Source organism: Mchenga conophoros, linkage group LG2, assembly GCF_057382185.1.
Source record: "Mchenga conophoros isolate Kocher_MC1m ecotype Shallow Benthic linkage group LG2, M_conophoros_male_GT1.1, whole genome shotgun sequence".
Taxonomy (NCBI): domain Eukaryota; kingdom Metazoa; phylum Chordata; class Actinopteri; order Cichliformes; family Cichlidae; genus Mchenga; species Mchenga conophoros.
In genome coordinates, this window is record NC_140527.1 from 33,154,974 (window position 1) to 33,182,318 (window position 27,345).

At 39.7% G+C, this 27,345-nt stretch overlaps 1 protein-coding gene across 1 annotated transcript in view; it reads right to left on the minus strand.

The window, feature by feature from the left end:
* Window positions 1-27,345, minus strand: part of pcdh11 (protocadherin 11) — a 140,869-nt gene that overhangs the window by 90,833 nt on the left and 22,691 nt on the right. The gene's annotated exons all lie outside the window — the stretch shown is intronic.

Consider the following 27,345-nt stretch of genomic DNA (forward strand, 5'->3'; position numbering starts at 1 on the left):
ATTCCACTAACCACCATTTTTCCCTGCGTGTTTCATTTGAAAAGAATAACTCTCCCAAACCATAAACACAGAGCATCATTCACTGGCTGTAATCACTGATGATGGTGGCAATGATGAGTTTGTTGAAATATGAAGCAAGTAATACATTCTGAATCAATAATCCATCAGAGAAAATTACATTAGCATGTATTACACAACATATATTTTTTTCAGATTATTTCTACAATTATCTGAATTGCATTTCTGTATGTAAACATCCTGATTTACACAATAATTCGGGTTTCTTTGGATAAAGTTGGAAATATTGTAATGTGCATTTAGAAATTTCTACATTTCCAACACTGTGAAACATAAGCAAATACTACTAAACTATTGTTGCTAAAAATAAAAGGGCAGTTCAATGAAAATTGAGGCCACGAGACGAGAGACCGCATGCTGAAAAGCTCTGTAATCCAGTCATATTTTGGGTGACTTTCTAAGATAAATTCTTTGGTATTGTCACGATGAAAGACCCTCGCCTCATTTAAGTGTCTTTGGGATCTCGATCAATCCGCGTGGCAGGAGTCAGACTTGTACACTTGACCATATAATATGGCATGCTTGTCGAAACCCGGAATGCATTTCTCTCTTCAAAGTATATTTCTTGGCTTGCTCTCTCCCTCACTCACTCCCTCAAACCAATTTGTCATTCTAAGCCTAGCCTCACTGCTGCCAGCGCCCGGATGATAGCAGTGGGCCTTTCTGATCCCGGCAGTGGCTAGGGAGCAGGCCAAGTGTTACGCGAGCCACCCTGGGACACCAAGCAGGCGCCTCTGCCGGCTGATGCACGCCTCCACGGCCGAGAGCAACTGGCTTTGCAGATGCTTTCGATTCGACACAGAATGGAGCTCATCTACTTTGTGAGGACATTTGCTTTGTGTTTGTGCACTGCATATGAGCTTCTATGTGTATTTCGCAAGCAAACGTGCATGAGCATCCACATGTGTGCGTCAAAAAGATTAAGAGTGGTCTCCCTGTGCGTACGCTTTTAAGTTTGTGCGCATGCACGAGAAGCTGTTGACACAAATGAAATGAAATGCTGAAATGAGGCCACGTTGTTTTGTTTTTTCTGTTTGTTTGTTTGTTTGTTTTTGTCATTTGCAATTAAAGTATTCGCCAAGTTCTGATGACTGGAAGTACTACTTCTCTGCTGATGTCCTTTAGAAGTAAGCAAATCACCATTTTCCTCCACTGGCAGACGTTCCTCTCAAGAGCAAGAGGCAACACAACACTGCTGTTGTCACTTCATTATTCCTGTTTTAAACAACCATTAATGCCCTCATTCAAATGCTTGGATGCTGCTTTGCTGTTAAGCTTATCAGTAACAGTCAACCGATTTATTACTGCAGTCCCCTCTCTAGTCGGCTAAGCAGAGCATTAAGTGTATTCAAAATTACATTAGCTACACATTGTTATTGACTTCTTCTCATGGTCAGGCAATGGCTTTTTTGATAAATGACAATATTTAACATCTTAGCAAGTTATATTATTCAGTGCATGTGTTATTAAAAAAAGCATTCTGATTTGACTGCTGTTTGACAAAAGAGGTCAGAATGATAAATGTGATGCATAACAGTACATCCGAGGAACGAGAATTAAAAACAAAGTCTCCAACTTGCACTTCTCATCAGTTACAGGTGAGATGCTCTCGTTTAGATGAGCAGTCTACTCTTGTTTAAGCTGCTCAATACTGACCTTTTAGATCCTTGTGTTTTTGTTTTGCAACCTTTTATAACAGTTATTTAGGATTAAAATATGCATGGCTAATGGCATTTCCTCAGGAGCAGATGTATTTATCTTGACACGCAGATTGTCACCCAGTATTTTGCACCCTACAATCAGCTCTCTGACAACAGCCCCCTTCATTTGCTGAAAAATTGAGACCGCAAAGTAGCTCGTTGAACACCTAGCCCAAACTTTCTTGTTAGACACTGATACCAGACTTGGAAAGCGACACCAGCATTTTATCTGTCTGGGCACAATTCAGTATTTGATTAGGAATAAATCTAGAAGGCTCCAATCAGTTTCCCTTGTATGAGCACAGTTAACATGTGTGTTACTGCTCCTTGAGCGCTGATGGCAGAGACATGGGCGATTAAGGCCAGAGTCCAATCAAACCAGCTGTGTGCCATTCCCCCCATGGCACTGGTCGTGCCAGGCATGTGTTCCACACTACTAGCAGAAAGAGAGACCTCGACCAAACCTTCAGTCTGGGGAGTCACGGCCACACATGAACCAGGACATGTAGGCAGATTGGGGTTTTAGCAATACAAACATGTTTTTTCAGAGACAGAGCTGCTATGCAAGCATAAATAATCTCATTGGTTGCGTTAAACCCCAGTGGAGAACTTCTGTGGCCAAGTAGCAGCAGCAGGCTGCTGAAGCCTGGTGTAAAAGGCAGAGTTAAGTCAGAAAGTATTATGAATGGATTTCTTTCTGGGAAAGAGGATATAATTAATCCATGGTGGTGTTGAATGTCAAAAAGTCATATTGTTTTTACAGTTTATATTTATATATATTGTTTACTGTGCTCCGCCGAACTAATTCTTGCTGTAAAATGTAATGTGACTATTATAGGACAAAAATATATAACAATTCTTAATTAATGAACAACCGAAGAAATGAAAAATGTTAAAAATTGCACGACGAGACTTCAGATATCTTTAAAATCCATTTTCGCAATGATTAAGAATTAACTCATAGATTCATCTATTTTTTGGCAGGTACTCCAATGGGAGACTGTCTGCTCTTGTGAATCCAATATGACACTCAGTTTTAAATATGATTTAGACACAATATAACTGTCATTTAAATCCAATTGGACACATCAATCTAATATTATATAATTCACATATCTACTAGTCAACTAATGTATTCCATTCTCTGCAGCCCAACTGGGACTGAAGCTAATCACATCGCCGACACCAACGTCTCTCTTTTTAGATCTAACATGGTACAAAGTGTACATTTGAGAACTGGCTTTAAACTTTTTTGAATCACCACACAATCACACATGGCTTGTCAAATACACAAAAACACAGTATTATGCTGGGGTGGTGAGTTCATAATTAGTGACTAAATGTAGCAGTGAATCGTTTGGCAGATTCAATAATTTAAAAGGGACTTTCTTAAAAGAGGCTGCCCTGACAATTACCAGATAGCCATAACAAAATAACTTGGGTGTTTTGAGCATGAATGCACATCTTTTCATCTCTTTCAGGTGGGAATATAGATTAACTTAGTGAAAATACTCTGTTTTACAAGATTTGGGGGTTGGGGTTTATTTGGGGGGCTTTTGATTACATGTTTCAGTTGTTCAGCCAAGGCCTCCTGTGGTGAATTCTGATCTTGCTTCCATCCTGCCCACTCAACACAAAACATTTTCTCTGAATGACATGTCGAACCATTAGCAGGCTATCAAATGGAGACACATACAAGGCCTTCTAAACACCTATTAGAGCTATCGATGGCAGAGGCAGAGATTATGACCGTGGAATGGAGAGGGTATTTGTGTCTCCCACTTCGCATTGCCAGCATCTTTGAAAAAAAAAAAACCTTTATAGATTTGGACAGAGGAAAAGAAAAGCTTTATCAGCACCAACACAGAGAAACACATTAAGAGATCAGAACCCCAAAGGTCAATTGTGGCTGTGGGCGGCGCTTTGTTCTGGTGTCCTCTCGGTTAATACTGCACTGGTGCCAAGTGACCCATGTGAAACAAGTAATGATACCAATTTGTGTACATTTTAGATGTGCAGTAGAAAGCGAACACTCCTTCCATTCTTAAGCTAAAACGTGTTGCATAGTTCTCATATAGACACGTCTACTGCTTGGCATTGCTCTTTATCACGTGTTCCCAACAATAGGATGACATTGATGTAACACAGAATAATATGACAGCAAAAATAAAATGTCAAGCTGCGCATTTAGATAACAGGAAATTTCACTGATCTGTCCTCTATGATGGATTGAAAACAGAGCCCGAATGTCGTTTTTAATTTCAGTATCTTTTTTAGAAAAATGTTACTGGTTTTCCATGCATGAGACGCTGTTATTAAAAAAATAAAACTAAGTATATGTATTTTGTTACACTGTGTTGTGATTTAGTTGTATTTTGCAGGGCAACACTACTCACTGGGACAAAATGAGACAAATCCTTAATCCCTCACAAGATAATAATAATAATGTAATCCTTATTCCCATATGGAACCGTATTCAGAAAAGACAGTTTCTGTCCCCACAGAGGTTCTATTCAAGAAGAAAAGCATTGGGAATTTATTTAAAATACACAGCAATTAAAATAAGACACACTGTCCAATCCTTCCCGCCATGCTAATCCTTTCTGATACAGATGTAGCTGTTGTAGTATAAAAAAGTTACTCATTTGACGGTGTCTATTGTGTATCTGTATACAATGCTGTACACTTACTCTCCTCCCAAGCGTATTTCTTCAGACAATGATAACGTATTCTTTTCAGTTGCCAGTAGGTACAACTGGTGATCTGACAACGTGCTATTTGAAGATGCACAAGATTTTATACGCAATACAAAATACGTGTGGAGGGGGAAAAAAGGAGAAAAAAATATAGCTGCAACAGCTGCTGCACTGCTACTGTAGAATAAATGCAGCACAGATGAAAGATGATGAGGGCCTTTTTACTTGTGGACTTCACAAACATCTTAGAACACACACACACACGCGCAGGCGTTCACGCAGAGAAGCACATCCACAAATGCAAAATGCAGGAAAATACAAGGCTTTGATGCAAAAGACAACTAATTTGAAAAATAAACAGAATCTTTCCTAGCCCTGAAAATTGTTTATGGCCACATAATGATGGCGAATAATCCCACATCATGTTCTTCATCCCCATCTTGCTACTGGCATGTAGGCCATTATAAAATGTTAATTGTTATGCTAATCTTTTAGTGATAACTGCAGAAAGTGCATGTATGAGGAATACTTCATGCATAATGCATATTTCTTTTTATTCTCTTGTAATATTTTCTCTATTTTAGTTTTCCATTTCTTTTGTCTTTCATTCTCCGCTTTTTCATTTTGAAAGGCAGTCTCTCTAAATCCAATACAGTTTCTCGCAGCGTGAGGCAGCTTCAAAGCCCTGCTCTGTGGTCAGGCCCGTCGATCCTCTCACCTACCTCCTGGTTGTTTAAGAGAGCAAAAGCACAGCAGTGCAGTTTCTTAAACACACAGATACACCCCAGCACCAACAGAGGGACCGCTGTTTGGCAAAAGAGCCTCTCTTTCTCTTTCACTCTCTCTCACTCTCCTGCTCTTCCACTATCTCACCTTGGACTCTGACACCCCCTCCTCTCTTTACCCACCCTCCTCCATAGACCTCATTATACCAGGATACTCCTCTCTCTTTCTCTCCACCCCTCTGTCTCCCATCTAACTGGGCAGCTCCCTCATTTTACAATTCACCTTCCGCTCCTTCTCTTATGCTCACTCTATCTGTCAGTTATAGTACTCTCTATCCCTCTACCTTCATTTACCTTTTTTTTTCTATCCCCAGCTACTTCAGCTGTCCTCACTCTTTACCTGGCACTCTATTCTGATGTCCTGCCTCCTCTCTATTTTTGCAGCAGCTCAATCTCTATCGCCGCCTCTGACTTACACTCCGATCTCGATGTTGCCATTCCTCATACCACACACGCAACGGCATCACACTAAGTCCAAATGGGATGCCATTACCTTGGAAAGGGAGTTGAAGTGAAAGGTGGCTATTGAAGGTTTGGTGAACAAGCCATGCCCACCCATGTCTGAATGAAGGCTGGCTTCTAGGGCCCCTTGGTGGGGAGCACGAATTGGTACACTGGAGTGCTCATTATAGCTCTGTAGGGACTGTCCTGCAGGGCATCTACTGTGTGGCTTTGGAGCTCATTACGCCAGGCAGCTACGGAGCTCAAGGCACCCAGAAGCAGCAGGGCTTGTTGCAGAGATAAAAAAGGGGAGGGCTAGCCAGATTACCCTTAATCAGAGGCACCTGTAGACAGCCGGCGCCTCCCTCCTCATTGCCTTCCATGAAGCCCCTATACCCTTCCCAACAGGCACAGACTTTTCTTGCTGCTGTAATTATTGCAATTGCTTCACTTGACTTTCATTCCTGAGCACGGAGTTGCACAGTTTGCCTTCTAATGAGAAACCCAAGCTATGATCCAGTTATTTATTTATTTAATTATTTATTCAACACAGCATGTATAATGTCAATTATTTAAATTAGTGTGATTTTTTTTTTTTTTTTGCCGAGCTCTCCCCACTGCGCCTTATTGGCACTCAACTCACACATCACACTCCTCATTATGGCGGACGGAGAGTTAATTAAGTTTTAACGTGTCATATGCGGCAAAATGAAGGGATCAGCTTCAAATCAGCTATTATTGAAACAGGAGTTGTCACCTATAAAGAAAATTCCTGGGTGCAAAGTGTTGTAAAACAGCAAAGCAAATTATTAGAACTAGAGAAAATCTATCCAAACAAACATCTGTGTGGACACAAAGGGTTTTCTTCTATATCATTTACCGTTTTCAGATTTGAAATTTCATAATCTCCTTTCTTTCCCCTGTAAATTGATGCGAAACCAGTACCACCCTACAGCGAGAACAATGGAAATTCACTCTTGCCTATTTTGCATAAGGAATGTTACTGTCAGTTGTTTGGGCAAATGTCTATTACTAAAGCTGACACAATAAACAAGTGCTGACTTTGATGCGAGTTAGAGGGTGCTAGCTAAAGTCTGTTTTAAGTGCTGCAGAGATGTACAGTGGGAATTAATAAAAACAAGAACAGTGTGATGTGCATGAGTGAACCACTTTTGTGATTCTCCCCTTCCTTGCACACCTCCCTTCAGGTGCTGAGATGTTCTTTGAAACCAACTGTCAAGCTGTTGTCTGTGCAGGCAGCATACAAAGAGTTCATCCAAAACCTGCACTTTTTTTGGATTCACTTGAATAAATATGTGGCTTGGCTTTTCTTACCACACCATTTGTGATATGTTTGAGACACTCACTGATCACCTTTATCAGTATCATACTTTCAGTCTAATTGAGAACAGTGTGAAGCGTAATAACGGTGCTGTGTCAGAGATATACAGGTATTGTTTTTCAAGCAGTAAACACCTTATGCTACGACTGTGCCGCGGGAGCAAAGTAAAACGTCATCCTGGAATACTTAAATTGCTATTCAAATTACATTATTTAATGTCACTTAATGGGTATTAGGAATTATAAAACCAAAAAATGCATAAACATTTAAACTCCTAAGCTGCTAAAACTCTCCACCCACATTAATCTTTCATGTCACAAAACAGATTCTGCCTCAATTAAATTAATACGCCCACTTATAAAGTGGTTTCTGGATTTATGACTTCAACCGACAGTATACATTTATTTATTTATTTAATTATTTATGGGAGACGGGGGAGAGGGGGTATTGTAGTCCTGCAAAAGGAGTGCTGTGGTGAGAAATGCCACTGCTTGTGAGCAACACAAATAATAAGAATAATAATAATTAAAAAAAGAAAATAGGATCTTTGGTGAAATAATGACAAGAACCAACTGTCTGACAAAGGAAACAGTTTACTGTCACATAAATATCTAAAGAGTCTGTCACTAATCATGGAATGTGGCCTCATTATTTCAGCTTGATGAGCTGCCACACCTGACAGAAATATGACATGAATAACAAAAACAAAAGATTTGTGTTGAGAGGCTGATCAGCTCGTTCCCTCAGTGCCCAGTAAGAAGGCTTACTTCATGGGCTACACAGCACTTGCACCGTTGGGGGGGAAATCAAGTTCAAAGATGTTGTCGTCTCACAAACTGGAATAAAGTGGTGAAACATTCAAAAAACATCCAGTTTTATACGTGTTTTATCTCCAAGTTTAGCAGATGAAATGGAAGCGGCACGCATTTTGTTTTGCCTGCAGTGGTAAGGCAAAAGGTGAAACAGAGAAACAAAAAGCAGGAAAGAGAAAAGAGGTACTGTCAGCGTATGATGTATTTTCAATCTCTGTCATGGTCACAAATCAAAATCCCCCAAGTTTTATAAAACATGTCGAGCCACCAGCCTTCATTTGTACTTCTTTATTCTGTTTGTAGTTACGCAACGCTAGAAACTAAAAGCTAAGAGCTTCTGACAGACTTGCTGGAACTAAATTGTCATAATTTCTTTCCTGCTTACAAGATGATGGATTACCTTCATCAGGGTAAGGCCTCTAATCTAATCTGGAGCTGCTCTCATCAAACACCTCAGAGAAAGTACGCTGATCTAGGATCACTAAATATGTCCTTGTTTTTCTTCCATTTTCAACATGATCTGAAGCTAAAACTGATGTCAGATCAGCATGGGCACTTTGGAAATAATAGTCCTGATCTCATTTGTGCTCTGATGAACGACACTACCATTTATGAACATCTGCATGAAAGAATAGTTTAATACTGTAACGATAGATAGATAGATAGATAGATAGATAGATAGATAGATAGATAGATAGATAGATAGATAGATAGATAGATAGATAGATAGATAGATAGATAGATAGATAGATAGATAGATAGATAGATAGATAGATAGATAGATAGAATCTGTTTTTTAGTTTCAGCAGAAGTCTGCAATTAGAGCACTTTTTGGCTTTCCGTCTCCCTGCCCACACATAATGACACACTTGAGTTGCTAGGTCTGCCGTTCAGGATATACTACAGCCGCAGTTCTCATACAAAATGACAGTGGAATGTTAATTGCAGTGTAGTGTGTTTCTTTTCTTCAGGTTGCAAGTGCATTTGTTTTCATTAGGTGGGATTGGTCAGCACTCTAGGCCCCTGTGTCCAGTAATGAAGCGTACAATTGTAGGCCCATTATAGACTCCCAGTGAAATCAAAGATATATTGATCTTAAATATTTCCATGCTCTCGTGTCTCTCTGAACAGCTGTTACCACCACCATACCACGGAAAACTTGCTGTGCCAATTTTTAGGCAATATTCGATCTTGCTTCTTGCATACCACACTTTATTTGTCACTCTACAACAGACACATGTTGTAGACTCTGCGGTAGACTTTATGTATAAACTGCATGTCTTAAAATATTACGTCTGCAAACAATAAGGCAATGCAATCACGGCTAATGTAAAGTAGTAATGAAAACAAACCATGCGCAGAGGTGCAACACTGAGCATTAATGAAATTACGAAGCTGGAACTCAGTAGACTCCTGTCTGTATTGTGCAATGAAACAGAACGGAACAGGAAAGCAACTGATGCATGCAAGTCACAGTCACAATTACTATTTCATTAAGGAGCTGCCACCATTGGCGGGCGTTCTCTGGCATTGTTGTTGAGATGCTGGCATGGGACCGGAAGGGGGGTGGGGACGTCGGGATGTCGGGTGTCGGAGGGGAAATCTGGGAGGGAAGGGGGAGCTTTGGGTGGGAGGAAACATGCTTCAATTTGGGTCATCTCCTAGTCTGCATGGGGTCAGGCGACAGAGCCTTTTCCGCACTTAATCTGAAAACACATATGGCGTAATGGGCATCCACCTGAATTAATTGCCCCAATTATTCCTAATACAAGAGAGACAGGGAGTCTGAGACATGAAAACAAAAATGGTGAAAAAAAAAGTAATGTGGTGTTTCAGTACCGTAAAGACTTATTGCTGTAGCATGCACGCATTTAAGGAGATGAAGGCAACCTGTCAAGATGACAAGCCATCTCTTAATTGCGTTAAAAGGAGGAACATGCTCATGCTTTAAAGAGTGTCGTGTGGTTGTCGGGGGAGGAGGGGGAAGCAATCTTTGTTACCACATCTGAAGCAGCCAGGCGCCATGAGTCAAAGCTGCCTTGGAGGCCACGCTGCACCGCGCTAAACAGCTCGTGTGCATATCTCATGGTAACTTTTCAAACCCAGCCAAAAGAACAAACAATAAACAACAATGAAACATTAACAATTTCTAGTTACACAGAGAGTAAAAGGTGAAAAAGAATGTAACGGTGTTACTTGCTCGAAGTGAACCTCTGCTGTCGTGATACAGAGGAATCATTTTCCAGAATTAAATCGAAGAAAGGGTCACAGCCTGATCTCTGAGTGTGTACTGTATAGAAAAAGGACATTTCAATCCAGACTAATATGTTAAAAAAAAAGATTAAAAAAAAAAAAAGGAAAACAAACTGTGACTAAAACTCCAGCATCTCACTGCACAAATAGCTGGAATTATAGCTCATTACAATTTATTTTTAAATTAGCTTCAGTTAGCCTGACCACCTCAACCATCACAAACTGTGGTTGATGGTAGCTAATTTTTGCAGGTGTTATAGTGCACTTTATTCATCTCACTTTATGTGTAACTGGTTATGTTAATAAGATTTCAACTCAATTTATTCAAGTGCTGATCAATGGCATGCAATCTCGGCCTTCATGCATTATGTATTTTAATGGAACTCACTTGTTTTATGGCTGAATGGCTAAAGGTTAACAGTCCCAATAGGTGGGACTCCCTGAAGACTAATCTGAACTTCAAACACAGCTTCTTTTCACATTGCAAGGCAAAAGCGCACAACAACAGAAAAGTTGTTTTTTATCACCACCTCTTATGGCTCATTGAGAGAAAGAAGCGATTTATTACCTCACATCCTTTGCTCATATTAATGTGATTAAACTGCCCATGGATATTTTACTCTCTGTAGGAAGTGAGTGAGAGAAAACAGGGAGTTAGAGGTTGGGGAATTAGTGAGAAGGGTGGTGGTGCAAAAAGGGTCCAGGGGAAAAGTGAGGATGGGAAATGATTAGAGGAACGTGTAGGTGGCGTGGAAGTGAAAAAAGAGACTAAGAAAGGGAGTAGGATAGTATAAGTGGGATAAAATCTCAGCCCAACAACAGACCTAGATATGTCACAGTTTCCATAATTATGCTAATTTCCATATCATTTAACTGGCATTTTCACATTGAAAATGAGTCATTTCACTAGTGAGATCTTAAGTCGTGTTCTCTTCAGTTTAATATGGAAAACATCCAGGCGTCTCTAAGGACCCTTGTCTCTCTCCACTGCCACTCCCTGCTCTATAAAACTGGCATGCTATTCCCAAGATGAGAGTCCCACTGGACTGTGTGAGGACTGTGCATTAAAAACCCCTCCAGTCCCTTCTAAATCTAGAAGTGGAAGACAGAAGGGGCTAGAGACACATCCCATGAGGGTCACTCGGCAGTTTTCACCTTATTGTCTTCTCAGTCATAAAAATTTGCCTGTGGCTTCTTTGGAAAATGATGTTGAGCTGCCCACAAGATGACTTTTTTTGTATTCTTATGGAAAGTCTACATTTTAAAAAGGCATTTTTGTCACCTTGCCAAAGAGAAGCCACTTGGAGATCTCTGTTATGCACATTATGCATGAAAAATGTCAGCAGTGTAATGGATTGTTGAAAAGATGTAAAGATTTGATCAAGGGTTATTTAGAAGCAATTGAACGCTGAAAAACCAAGAAAACAATCTGGCTTTTTTGGAGCTTAAATGGACAAGTGCTGCAGCAAGCCTCACAGCTGGCCTGCTTGAATATGGATTGCACTGCAGGGACATTTTACACTATAAACAAGCATGAATGCATGAATCAATTCAGAATAAGTTAATGAGAACAAAACTGACTTGCGCAATCAAAATTTGGCCACATTAGCTGCCATTATCATTCTGTCATTGTTTTAGTTTCACATGGATGAAAGTGGATTAATGGTAAGATGTATGATTGCTGAGGGAATAAGGGTATTTGGTGAGGCGAGTGGAGGCTTAAAGCTGTCAGAATATCACTTAGTCGACAAAAGATTCCAGTCAGAAACATGTAGTATAAGTTGTAAAGAAGCACTTGCCCTCAACACAGTCTGAGAAGGTTCCAGCCATTTTAACTGGCGCCATCAGTCTCCTCCAGGTAATGCAATTAGATGCCACTAATATCTTGGGATGCTCTTCAAACTGCAAAAGCACTTTTGCTAAACAGCACACACTGTAATAACTAGTGACAGCACTCAAGGAGCCAGATTGAAAAAGCTTTTGCATGTGATTGGTTCAAGTAATTGCACATACAGAATGCTCCAACTGATAGAAAACTGAAAACAGATGTTATCCAAATCTATGCTGGCTTGTTTGTGTGGTTCCCAGGCATGAGAGCTCACCTTGGATTAAAGCTCGCATACTAAATTTGGGGAGCCCGGGCAGTCGTAAAGTGGAAGCCTGTGATTTCATCTTTACATCGAGACAATTGGAATAAAAACAACGATTAGAATAAAAACAAACAACAACTCTTAGGCTAAATTAAACTCTTAGACAATATGTATCTGCTCTACTATTCACATTTAGAACCACCTACTATAGCCCCAGAGTACCCTGAGAGAAGCCGTCTAGCTTCAGACCATCGATACATCACTCCAATCCTCTTGCTACTCTAACGCGGAACAGTCAAAGTCGCCCACACTTAACACATACGAGCAAACAAATGCATATGAACGCACATACAGCGCATCAAGAAAATGCCATAGGGCTACAGACACAAGTAATCAAAAGTTCATTGAATCATTGTAATCTTAGCTTAAATCTCTTCACTTGACGGATTAACTGGAATATCAAAGAACACAATGCAATATAACTAAATAGGGCTGATCAGGAGCTGAGATAGTGGCTATGTATCCAGAGACACAGAGATAGAGAGACAGAGAGTGAGGGAATAGGATCTGCTTCTTGCTCCCACTATTCCCCTCAAGGCAACGTCAGGATAAATCTTCTAAGGGATTATCCCGGCTACACAATGTTCTCTGTTCTGCCCATTGTATGCCTCTTTAAGCACAATTAATAAATTAGTTATTTATATTGTGCATGGATCAAAGTCAAACACTGGATTTTCTTTTGATTGTCTGGTTTGGGAAGCATTACAAATAATCGGCTGCGTGTGTTCTGTCTATGCCAAATTCCACCGTGCAGACATGTGACTCTGTATACGATTATATTATATAGAGGATGGAATTGCTAACAGGCTAAAAGTTTCACTTCTTTATAGCCAAAAGGTATTTTTTCACATAGACAGATACTTTCACAGAGACTTATATAGCTCAATAGGGGCCCAATCAGTGTTAAATGACTTACACATGGGATCGCATATCTCTCAGGGAACCCTTCTGCTTTTAATTTAAGGTAAACTAATAGCTTCATTTATTTGTAATTAGAAAAAAATAATATCTGCTTTAACTGTGTCTCATCCTCTCCACTTCCTGCTGGCAGCTCTCTCTTCAAAAGTTCATGAATTTTAATTCATTTTGGTGGTTAGGCCAATCCCCTGTTGTATGAAGCGACAGAGTTTTAGTCAACTTGAATTACCCTCTCTGTGTTTCACTGCACTCACCTCCTACTGTCCTCATTTCTCTCATTCTCTTTCTCCTCCCTTCCTCCTCGCCTTCCTTTCATTTTACTCTTCCTCTGCTGCCTTATTTTACCTATCCCTTACAACTTCCTTATTTTCTTCATACACTGCCTCTAGACAGCAGTAAGTTGTATGTCTGTGTTTTAACTCTGGTTGCCCCTAGCACATGTAAATGACTTTGGCACTTGATGTTTGAAGAGAAAAGATGAAGAAAAAATCCCTAAGTGCAAAATCAAACAGATAAGAGCCAAGAATCTTCACGTTGCTGGGGAATGTGTGTCTTGACATGCACCGCCTTTCATGTTTTCCTTTAAAGTAGTCAAGGACAGTTAGTTTTGGAGGAATTCTAATCCTGAATGTTAAGGATACGATTATGGGCTCCATTTCTGTAACATTTTTTTTTTTTTTTTTAAATTTTATGAGAAATCTAATGGAGGGATAACGGGAAGTCTCTATAACTTTAATATTGAACAAACCTGATGTGTAAAGCCTCTTGTGTTATCACCAAGCCCCATATGTGTGGCATTGCACTCCACCAGTCACAGCTATGTAATAATATAACGATAGTAAAAAAAAAAAAATGCAAAAGAGTAAAAATCTCACATGTCAGGAAGTTGGTTTCCTGGTGTGTTTGATGTGACCCACATTACAACAAGTCATTCAAATGACCTCTGAGGTGTTATCTCCAAAAGGCAAACATGGCAGCATTACTCCCCCTTCCTACTTGGTAAGGATGAAAATATCTGACTTTGCAAAGATTCTGTCTCTCTGCATCTGCAGTATCATATTTTCAAGGTTAAATGTTATATTAAAAATATGTGAGATGATGGTGTTACAGTAAATGACGGGGATAAACCCATATCCCTAACAGAGTTTCGGTCAAATAAAATCATGGTTACGCAGTTCTTAGTGACTACAAAATAAACCGTCCTAAGCTAGGATGTATTATTGCAGGGTCTACCTTACAGTATAAAGCGCCTTGAGGCGACTGTTGTTTTGATTTGGCACTCTATAAATGAAAATTGAACCGAATTGAATTGAATGTCCTATGTGTATATATATATATATATATATATATATATATATATATATATATATATATACATACATACAGTGGGGCAAAAAAGTATTTAGTCAGCCACCGATTGTGCAAGTTCCCCCACTTAAAATGCTGACAGAGGTCAGTAATTTGCACCAGAGGTACACTTCAACTGTGAGAGACAGAATGTGAAAAAAAAAATCCATGAATCCACATGGTAGGATTTGTAAAGAATTTATTCGTAAATCAGGGTGGAAAATAAGTATTTGGTCAATAACAAAAATACAACTCAATACTTTGTAACATAACCTTTGTTGGCAATAACAGAGGTCAAACGTTTACTATAGGTCTTTACCAGGTTTGCACACACAGCAGCTGGTATTTTGGCCCATTCCTCCATGCAGATCTTCTCAAGAGCAGTGACGTTTTGGGGCTGTCGCCGAGCAACACGGACTTTCAACTCCCGCCACAGATTTTCTATGGGGTTGAGGTTTGGAGACTGGCTAGGCCACTCCAGGACTTTCAAATGCTTCTTACGGAGCCACTCCTTTGTTGCCCGGGCGGTGTGTTTTGGATCATTGTCATGTTGGAAGACCCAGCCTCGTTTCATCTTCAAAGTTCTCACTGATGGAAGGAGGTTTTGGCTCAAAATCTCACGATACATGGCCCCATTCATTCTGTCCTTAACACGGATCAGTCGTCCTGTCCCCTTGGCAGAAAAACAGCCCCATAGCATGATGTTTCCACCCCCATGCTTCACAGTAGGTATGGTGTTCTTGGGATGCAACTCAGTATTCTTCTTCCTCCAAACACGACGAGTTGAGTTTATACCAAAAAGTTCTACTTTGGTTTCATCTGACCACATGACATTCTTCCAATCCTCTGCTGTATCATCCATGTGCTCTCTGGCAAACTTCAGACGGGCCTGGACATGCACTGGCTTCAGCAGCGGAACACGTCTGGCACTGCGGGATTTGATTCCCTGCCGTTGTAGTGTGTTACTGATGGTGACCTTTGTTACTTTGGTCCCAGCTCTCTGCAGGTCATTCACCAGGTCCCCCCGTGTGGTTCTGGGATCTTTGCTCACCGTTCTCATGATCATTTTGACCCCACGGGATGAGATCTTGCGTGGAGCCCCAGATCGAGGGAGATTATCAGTGGTCTTGTATGTCTTCCATTTTCTGATGATTGCTCCCACAGTTGATTTTTTCACACCAAGCTGCTTGCCTATTGTAGATTCACTCTTCCCAGTCTGGTGCAGGTCTACAATACTTTTCCTGGTGTCCTTCGAAAGCTCTTTGGTCTTGGCCATGGCGGAGTTTGGAGTCTGACTGTTTGAGGCTGTGGACAGGTGTCTTTTATACAGATGATGAGTTCAAACAGGTGCCATTCATACAGGTAACGAGTGGGGGACAGAAAAGCTTCTTACAGAAGACGTTACAGGTCTGTGAGAGCCAGAGATTTTCCATGTTTGAGGTGACCAAATACTTATTTTCCACCCTAATTTACGAATAAATTCTTTACAAATCCTACCATGTGAATTCATGGATTTTTTTTCACATTCTGTCTCTCACAGTTGAAGTGTACCTCTGGTGCAAATTACTGACCTCTGTCATCATTTTAAGTGATGACAGAGGTCAGTAACTTGCACAATCGGTGGCTGACTAAATACTTTTTTGCCCCACTGTATATATATATATATATATATATATATATATATATATATATATATATATATATATATGCCTGTGATCAGGTACTCAGCTGGTATAATAAGTTGGCCAAAGGAGGAGATAGAAGTCACGGAGCAAGAAAGCTCCTTACCATGCATGGAGGGTATCACCCCAAGTCCAGCACCCTGAGGCTGTACGCTAAGCGGAAAGGGGCCCGGGGACTGGTGAGTGTCAGCACCACAGTCCAGGATGAGAAAACGAACATCCAAGAATACATTGAGAAGATGGCCCCAACTGACAGCGTGCTCAGTGAATACCTCAGGCAGCAGAAACCCAAGAAAGAGGAGGGAGACAAGGAACCATCATGGAAGGACAAGCCCCTGCACGGTATGTACCACCGGCAGATAAAGAGAAATACCAAGGGCTCAGAGAAGAGCTCGAGAGGATGTGGAGGGTGAAGGTAACGGTGGTCCCCGTGGTAATCAGAGCACTAGGTGTGGTGACTCCCAAGCTAGGCGAGTGGCTCCAGCAGATCCTGGGAACAACATCGGAGATCTCTGTCCAGAAGAGCGCAGTCCTGGGAACAGCTAAGATACTGCGCAGGACCCTCAAGCTCCCAGGCCTCTGGTAGAGGACCCGAGCTTGAAGGATAAACCGCCTGCAGGGGTGAGCTGGGTGTTTATAATATTTACCTTAAAATATTATATATTTTAAGGTAAAGACCCCACTTACTGAAGAGAAAACCCCAAGCAGTTTAGAATGAGTATAAAAAGCAAAAATGATTATATTTTGCTGGAGGTTAAGTTGATAAGTAGAGTGGGAATAATAAAACAGTTTAAAAAGTTGAGAGTTTAGGCTCTATCGAGTGATCTTTCTTAAGATTGTGCTGTAACTTCTGGTGTGGAGTGCTTTGTCCTTCTCTGACCTGGATCATAAACAGTAAACCCATTAGAAAGAGAACACCAGATGACAAATAACCCAGCATCATGCTGAGCATTCATCTGCCGTATTTGTCTGAGTGACAAAGCAATTCTTGCTGGCAGGGCGGGTCATCTTACAGGCTTGCTATGCATGTAGCCAATACAATACACACTGCACATAACTCAGAATCAACTCCAGTGATCATACTGATAACATCCGTAATCTATTAAGGTGAAAAAATTACCATCTATTGACACATCTATTCTTTGAGCCCCACAGAGGCTTAATTGAAATTGTCTGGAGGGAGGCACAGAGCTCCATTTTTACCCAGCATGTCTTTAAGCATTGAAGTAAGCAGTTCTTCATTGACAAGTTGGCTAAAACTCCACAACTTAACTAGAGAGATTGGACACCGCTGGCAATCTCTTTGTTCTATCTAAATATAGTGAGTCCCATAAGTCGCTCTTGTAAAAAAAAAAAAAAAAAAAAAATAGGGAGAATTCATTATTTCATTACATCCCCCTACTCTGATTTACATACACAGCAGAGGAAGAGTAGTTTTTTTTTTTATTCATTTTTTTACCATGGCTGTTGCAAGAATCTGTTTACTGATCCCCAGCAGAATAGCAAGGCACAAAAACAAGCCAGAGATCCACGCAGTGCACCCTTCCCTCAAGAGGTAGACATGATCTCATGTTATCCATGTTTTCCCCAAAGTCATATGTGCATCATGTCAGTGAGACTCAGAGTCTGGAACTCAGCCTTTTCAGTCACTTTGTTAAATAATGTATCAAAGCGCTGAATAGAGTTAAGTTGAGATGAATGCAAGATTCAGTAATGCATCATCTTTTGTGATGTCTTCATTTGCTTGATGTTTTACTTCCCTATATGTGATGCATACTTAAGTACTTGGATGTATCTTTATATTCCTAAAAAAAACTTTCATTGACTCACTGCCACTGTACTTTGCTGTGCACTTGCACTAATAGAGCCCTTTCTTAACTTTTCTGAGTAAGTAAGTCTACCTTTGTCGAGTCAGTGTCCAGAGCTAATGCATAGCAATAGTATTCTCATGAGTCACTGCATGTTTTGATGCTTTGCACTCTCATCATATTGCTAATATTGTTGGACAGTCTAAGAAGTATGTCACAAACTATAGTTTTCAGGAAAAAACATTCAGAAAGTGGTGCTCTGACAACAAACAAAAAAACAAACTCGTATATCTGTAGAGTTGAACTCAGAATGGACTTGTATCAAACTTATACAGGAGTACCAATCATTCTGAAAGTCTTCCTAAGCGTGCTGGTCACTGTTTGCATTGGAAAGGATTCCCACAATGCACTCCCAAATGATTTGCAGACATCGGCTGATGTGAGTCACCCGGCAAACAAATGTGGTGTGTCTGGGTGACCTTAATCACTTCCAGGTTCATCGAGACTCAGATTTCACTTGTGTGCCTTATTTCAGGTCATTGCCTCAAAGTCAAAGTAGGGCACAGTCATTATCTGAGGGAGCATCACACAATCATCCACACAATACAAAAAGGTCGGCACAATTCACTGAAGTCATTGAAGTGTTGTCCATTATTTCTGGGTTGGAACACATGTCTGCTCCATCACAGGGAGTGCATATCTATATGTGTGGATTACAGGTAATCTAAGTTGTGCCATTCCATTTCTTTTGCTGAAAAGTGTATATAAAAAGATATATTGTGGACATTCTGTAAGATCAGTACTGTATGACACTAAGATGTTCAAATTTATGTGTACAAACTCCTACCTTTTGGTTTCATTAGCTCAAGAGAAACAGAGCACAAAATGCAAATAGAGTAAAAGCGTTCTGTTATACTTATTTTTTTAGTTTATAACACAGTCATAACACAATTATAATGCAGTCTTAACAGCAGTTTTATCTTAAAAGGTGAGTGTTAAGCACAAGTGTCTGACATGAAACCTTATCATTTTATAAAGAGTCTCTTGCCATTCAAAAAATACAGACACTGTCAGAATACTATAAAATAGTATGACTGATCTTGGGAATGGCTTGCTGCTGTTTTTGAATACTGTATGCATTGAAATTCTGTGTGCCAATTTGTGACTTTCTCACACATTACTAAAGAAGACTTTTCCTTGATTCTATTATCCTTTTGCATTTCAAGATCTTGGTCTCTTTCCTTTTCTTATTGTGGCATATGTTTCCAAGCACTGGAGCTAAAGTTTTCAGTGCTAGCTGCTGCATAATAAAAGCCGTTTCTGAAGGCATTGGGTCAAAAAGTTAAGTTAAAGGCACTGATGTGTTCTGTTTTGTTTTTGTGAACCTCAAAGAGCCAGCGACGTCTTAACTCTGGTACACGGAAAGGTCCAAGCAATTAGTATGAGCTGCATGATGCGTGTTACCACAGCCTAGCATTAGCTTTATGTGGTTCACCATCTAATATTCTCTGTTAATGGTTCTGTACATACCTCCTTGCTGACATCAGCTTTCAAGCACATCACATTGAATAAATTTTTATTACGAGGAAGCACTTAAATAGCACAGCACAGACGAGAAGAAACAAATGCAATAACTGCATCAATTACAGCAAGTATCACACAAAGATATCAAGCTGTGCTGATAGGTGCAATTACAATGTATAATGTTTGTGTGTCTCATGCAAATTGTTTTGAAAATGACCGTTCCCCTCAAAAGGCTTGTTCGAGAGCGCTTGACTATTTTGCTTGTGTCTGGATGAAGTGAGAGCGCACAAAGACAATCAGCATGTCATTGTGTATATGTGGATTAACTTTGCACCGTGTACATGTTTGAGTAGGATGGATTCTGGGCTGCTTGTCTTTTGTGCTTCTACACCAGACTGAGCCTGACAGCTATGCACAATATCCTGTTATAGCACACAACTGCAGAGACAAAGAAAAAAAATGGATGCAACAAATGCTTTAGTTAAATAGTCCTTCCGCTCGCATATGCCGTGCACAGTTCTAATTAGTCGATGGGCTGATCTCATTTCTTCAAATGCTTTTGTTGCAGGTGTCCAGTCCAAGCTGAGAAGATTGCCGGAGGTATTAAGTGTAGAGAGGTAGACTTAGGGAACCAATATAAATGACTTAATGGATTACATGCCATCATGCTTACAGCTTACATAAATGCTACTGAAGATATTGCAGTCCAAAAACCAAAAAAAGTTACTGTTGCTCCTTTTTTTAACAGTTAAATTGTATACTTACAATTTTCAGGGAGAAGAGAGTCTTAACATGTATTATTTTTAATATTGGCTGTTTACTGGCTTTTTTTAAATTACCTTAAAACTTTGATGGGACCTTGGCTTGTCTCTGTCTCTTTTTATAATACGTCAGCCCACTAGTGGTTCAGTCCTGAAGTGTTACAATTACCCTCAAGAACTTTCTGGGGGTTCATAGTGTGTTTGTGTGTAACCACACTGAGGAAAAAGCCTCAAAAGGGAGTGTTAATGGATTTATCACTTGTGGGAAGTCGTCTTACTCACTGGATACGGTATGTCCACTGCACCAGAACAGCAAGTGTTCAAAATGTAGTGATTAGTGCAGTGTCCAGTTAATTTTAACAGGGTTTGCAATGGGACTAATCAGGAATTAAGAGTTGGCATCTACTTTAAATCGCCTTCTTTACGCATTCGTGGGGGGATACTGTCAGGATGGGAAAAAAGCAATTGTCTGCGGTCTCCTGATTATCCCCTGCAAAAGCCTATAATCTGGCTGAAAGTACTTAAAGAGTCAAGCAGCAAAATAAACAACATTGATTATCATCCCACTGTTCTTTTTTTCCCCCTCAAAGTAGACCAAGCAGAGAGGGAGGGGGATGAAGGTTAAGGTTGTGCCTTCCCCCGTCAGCGCCATCTGCTTGGGCAAATGTTAAGGCAAGCTAAATACCCCCTCATTCCTCTGTTCAAACCAGATTATCAGCTATTCTAAGGAGGCGGACGAGCATCTTATCATCTCCCAATCTCTTTTACAAAAGCAAATCAAGAATCCTGCAGGAGGATTACCAGGATTAAGGGGAGCACAGACATAGCCTTCCTTGGACATTGTCTTTAAGTTGCCGCCTTCTAGTCTGGCCACCTTCAGCTTGCAAAAATTCATGCATCTTGCCATGACAACATCCTTAACACTGACTAATTCTCTTGAGCGAAGACATTATTCCTAGGAGTGGTTGTTTTTGTCACACGAAGTATTGTTAGTCTCTTTCAAAAAGAGTAGTGTTCAGATCCAGACAGCTGAACCCTGATTTGCATATCACCAGTCATTACATGCCATCAGTCAAGCAACCCAGCTACATTTCAGAAAAGAATATCTGCTTCGCACAATTTTGACAGCATCACATAGTATTAAACAGTGATCCATAGTGAGAAGTGGCAATGAAATAGCACAATAGATTGGCATGCAGTAAAACTATTAATTCTCTCACAATGGGAAGACACCAGCACCAATGATCACACCCGCTCCATCACAGCTACACACTTCCCAGACTGCATGCCCTGACATTATTGCATTAACAGGAAAGAAAACAAAACACAACAGCAACCGTAAACTACAATGAACACTAAAAGTAGTTAAAGAACAATAACACTAATGACCATTCACCAGATAATATCAGTGGCAAATTAGAACCCAATTTATTTAAACCATTGTCCACAGATAAAATCCTCTGTGACAGAAGATGCAGGAAAAAATCTGCTCACTGCTGCGAATCATATTTTACATCTTCTAAAAACAGTACTGTGTGAAGCTACTTGCAGAATATGACATTTGACTCCAAATCGTTTTGAGGAAAACCTTTCTTGTAGTTAAATTACACCAAATGAGATGAAATGACTCCAGCACTTTTGATTTTACTCTGTATCAGCACACTGCTGTGGCTGGTAATGAGGAACTAATTTAAACTCAAACAGCCTTTATGTGAGTGGTTGTTTTTTTTTTACAGATGTCCACAACAGGTAGCGAAAACTGATAAAGAAAAAAACCCAAACATCAGGGCTGGACTAGGACAAAAAATCGGCCCGGGCATGTTGACTAGAGACCGGCCCACCAGGTATTATAGGAAAAATCATAAAGCCTTTGAATGAAAACGAAGGCTGTTGTGACAGTGATTTAAACTGTCTTGTTGGTCTATGTATGATTTCTATAAGTTGTACATCAGATAAAAACTTTGGTTGTAAGATTCAGATAATTATTTAATAAAAGCTAGATATTTTAAATGAGAATAAGAAAGAAAAGTATTTCTTTGTGCCCCCCTCTCCCTACTAATGCCCCACCTGCACCCTGGCAAAGCTTTGCTAGACCCGCCCCTGCACAGTTACCAGCTGTCAGCTACACAGAAAGGATCCTGGTGTTATTTGTCTCTCAGAAACAGTTCATAACTTCCCTTCAACTTATTCATGTCATCTAAAAGGTAAACCTGTTTCTCCATCACCTGTTCAGCTCTGATGATTTAGTAAGGACATCTCCTGGTTTCATCTTCATGTTTCCCTCTCACCAGATAACCAAACCGACATAATGACCAGCAGCTTTTACAGCTGTGGCTCCAGCAAACATCAGCTGATACTAGAAAGTAATATTAAATAAATTCTAACAACAGCTGATCAAGCTTAAACGTGCTGCTGTTGTTTAGCGCGACATCCGCTGGTTTCCTCTTTCTGGCGCAAAGTGGGCGATAAACAAACAACAGAGAAAAGCCGATCAGCTGATCATTGATCAATTTCATGATTGAATGAGAGAAGAGGCAGCTGCAGCGTAAAGACAGAGAAAAACTCCAGTTTTGTGTCTTTTTCCATTGTAGCTGAAGTACGGGACAAACTGTGTTCCTTTTCACCTCAATTTGAAACGCGTAATATTTTCTCTTTTTAGGGGACGGTTGGCAACTCTACTAACTAACCTTATGAATAAAATAAAGTTCACTATCAGTAACATCATAGCACCCACCCAGCTGTAGAAACTCCGTCATGCTAGCTACCACGCAGTACGAGTTATTGTAACTGACTGTAAAAAGTCAGCACAACGAAAATAAACTCCACCTAAACTTGGTTTAAATCCGACCCAGATAGACTGCAGGTCATACTTCTTACCTGAAGTTCAGTTCACCTGACACTCGGACCAGCGGCCACCTCGGGTCTCTCCTCCTGCTGCTTCTCCTTTCCCTCATCCACCTGGCCTCTTGTGGCAGCTCCGCCATAGCCACCACCAAACAACTAAGTTATTTTTACACATCTGCCAGCATCTGGCCAATCCATCACCTTTCATTTTTTATACTGTTATAAAAATAAATAAATATGCCAGATGGCCAGTCCAGCTATGCCAAACATATAAAACAGAATAACAATTTTACATTTTGCCTAATCTTTACAGTACTCTTTTTTTTTTACAGGGGAATTAGAGCTAAGCAAAGCTTGAATCCACACGAGTACCTCAAAGAATTGTGGGATAAGGGAAATGGGAAGGCTGCTATCTGCTGAAAAATGTTGTAAAGATCATTTATCTGTATGAAGTAATGTACATTCACAAAAGATAAAATGCAATAAAAAGAATAATATAAATCAGGTCCTGATAAAGCCATGTTAACCCACCCGAAACTGTGATTTATGAATTTTTTGTGGTCATTAATCAAAAGGCATTATTAAGCCCACACAAGCGATCACAATGGATTTCTTTACCTGGGATATTTTTGGAAATACAGAAGCACACTAACTGTCTTAAGGGCACACCAGCCAACCATATGCTCCTTGCACACTAACGGCGTCCACTGTTTTAGATCACACTTTTAACAAGGAACAAACAATTGTACAAGCAATCGATGTTCTTCAGATGCCTGCTCCACAGTCACACCTCGTTTAATCAACACAATTGTTTTCAATGAAAACAATCTCCGGGCTGTAGAGCTACTCAGTGTCTCAGAAAGAACCACACGGCAGGCTTCCACACTGATTTGATTGTTGCACACACAAAGGTAGATAGACCACTGCAGCTATGGGGGATGATTGAATTATTCAGTTTGGCAGAGATTTGGCAGCAATTGTGTGGAGTGTTGCCTTGAGTGGAGTGCAACAGAAAAAAAAAAAAAAAAACACAGCATCTTCTTGTTTCCTGCACCACTGCACAGCACATGCATAAATAGCCTCTGCTTACACAGTCAGTTTTGCTTCAGGACAACTTCACATCATACCCTGAGCATGCTTGCTGCTTGTTAAATTGACCTACACCTCCCCAAAGACAACCAAACTATTAAATGCCTTCACTTTAACCTGTGTTATTCTCTATAACATAAAAAGACATCAAATATATGCAATACCATCCTCAGAATTCACCAATTCACCATTTAAAAAGTGAACTTACAAAGCAACTACGGCAATCATTTGGTTTAAAAATCTGTAATCTTGAATTGTAATTTTATACCGTCTACAGCGGATATCAATGATCCCAGAAGAGAACGTGAGTGACTTGTAAAATCAATGTGTAATGGTTTTTGCCTACTCAGTTACTCCTTTGCAATCTTAACCACATAAATAACAGACATGCTTTAGTTTTATGTTACATTTATTAGAGGCAAAGAACTGATAACAGGGCTGATGTACTGATTGCACTGATTGCATGCATTCTCAAGGTTGAGGAAAGTCACTGGGCCAGCTATGCAATCTTTGTCTGGTATAACAAACTTCACACATACTTTCTGAGTATTGTGAAGTATTCCCAACTAGTTATTAGGATGCAATCTTAAATAACAAAGTGAATAGCTGACATTACAGGAAAATAAGAAGCCACTGTCTAAATGATTAAGCAAACAAAGTGGAAAAAGAAACATATCCATATAATTTAATGAAGGGCATTTAGCAAGCCTCTCCACGAACATAACCACTGGCCGCATGTGTGTCTGTGTAAAGCCCAGCATGTTGGTCCATATATATGATGCTCCAGCTGCAAACGTATCATTGCATTATACAATAAGTAATCAAACTTAGTACATATAACTTGCTTCCTGGCCTGGTAAATGAAATTGAACACTGCCGTCTCATAAATCATGAATCAATATGTCAACAAAGAAACTCTGCTAATGCTTTGCTCAGTGACACGCTGTAATGTAGCTATGGGGCAAGCTTTAATAGCCATGTAAAAAGATAAAAGCACTGGATTTTGTGTGCCTTTTCTAACAACCAAAAAACAAAAAAACAAACAAAGAAAAACAGTGATTCACAGACAGAGCTAGAACCCAGCATCCACTGAATAAATTTCCTTTTCTTGTTTCTTTCTTCCTTCTTAATTTGGACTTTGCACCAAGACGCTGGAGAAAACTCCATCTAACACATACCACTCATGAACAAATGTCAATACTCATTAATGGTTGGCTGTTAAATTTATTTATGGTTCATCTGAAAACATGTATTGCCTAATTATATATGAAAGAAAAAAATCAAGCTGAATTTGTGTTCCTCAAAGAGATACATCTACCTTATTATCTATCTACGCTCTCTGTTTTTACGCCAAGACGATGCATTTATCAGGTTTACATTTATCTATTAATAGAAAGTTGACATTTATGCACTCTCCATTGGAGAACGCTTTTCTTGAGTGTGCACCACTTTCTCAAATCACCAAGGACACTTTCCCCACGGGAACTGATTAGCTCGCTTGGTTTCAAACTATGAAGTAACTCTGATAAGCAATTAAACATTTTCTGTTGTCTCGACTCAGACTTTGTTTTATGTCTTTCAAGTCTGTATTTTTGGATCAAATCCGCATAAACAGCACATAACACAATGTTTGAGCAGTGGTTATTGTACTTTCTAGCATCAGTCTCTCTCAGATGTGTAAACCCCTGTTTTCGTGCCCTACTGTACATCATAATAGCTGAGTTATCTTTATCAAATGATCATTATCAGCTCTCATGGAAGGAAGATAAATTTTTAAAAAAAAGTGTCGGTCCAAAAAAAGCTCCTGTTTGGCTGTTTTCTGTCTCTGCACTTCAAAGGATGCGTTCTTCTCGAGATTTCCATAACTTATTTATCTGTAATCTGTTCCTAATTAGCGATGTAAATCATTGTTTTTTGTTTCTTTTGCCTATTTAAATGCTATACTGTTGCAAAATGTAGAAGAAATGTATGGGTGTTTTTCTGTGGCTGAAATTGACCTGTTAATGCTGCCTCAACCAACACAGCTACATATATTTTTTACAGGCCACAGCCTGTTTTACCAATACTTAATGTTACCAACTAAGTGTATATGAGAAAAACAACAAATTATTCTACAACATGTGCTGGCCTCATTATAGTCTCACTGTTCTCATCAGGCAGACACGGCATCGTGTGCAGAAAACTGTGTGATGTAAACTAATATTGGATGCTTAAAACAATGAATAAGAAGAGTCATCGAAATATGCAATACAATGCAAAAGACTTTAATAAATTTCAGAAGCGCACACATACATAAACAAAACATTTACAGTTTTCTCCACACTGGCAAATCAAAGTCAATTACAAAGATCATGTAAGGTGCATATTGTACTTCACATTGAATAAAAGTGAGGTTTCTGTCTCCCTTACAAGGACAAAAGCTTTCCCCTGCATGTTTTTTTTTTTTTTTGTCTTTTCCCCAAAGATCAGGCAAATCTAATTATTACACAGTGCTAGGATGCTATGTATATTTCATACTGTGGCTCCTACGCAGTAGTGAATACATTTGATACCATAATTACATGAATATACCTCCTTAAATAATAACAACCTGCCTTACAAAGAGGTGACACACATAAAATTAAAAGCTTTAAAATGGACACAGCCTGTACAACCATGACAGATCAAAGACTGGAACAAAATGAAAAAAAGGCATCTTGTCTGTGCAGTCATTTCATTTAACTATATATAGGAGGGAAAACAGCACCTACCCAAGTCAAGCCGCACATTTCTAACTGACTACACAGACTTTGTCCATTTTAATTACTCTAATTCTATGTTTATATTTCTGTACTGAAGTTGCCTTTTAGGCCTTACCTATTAAAGACGTTTAGCTTACCAATTAACAGGATTATTGAACAATAACGCTGCAAACCCATCGAGCCAGTTACTGGTGTGCATGGTAGAAATGATTCAATAAGACATAATGTGTCATGGTGGTCCTATGAGTGGAGAAAAAGTAGAAAAAAGCGTTGCTCTGAATAATAAGTATTAAGTGCATCATAGTGGATTTTTTTAAAATCAAATCTTAACTTATTGCTTGTTTTTAAACTCAATCCTGGAGTACCTATTTATT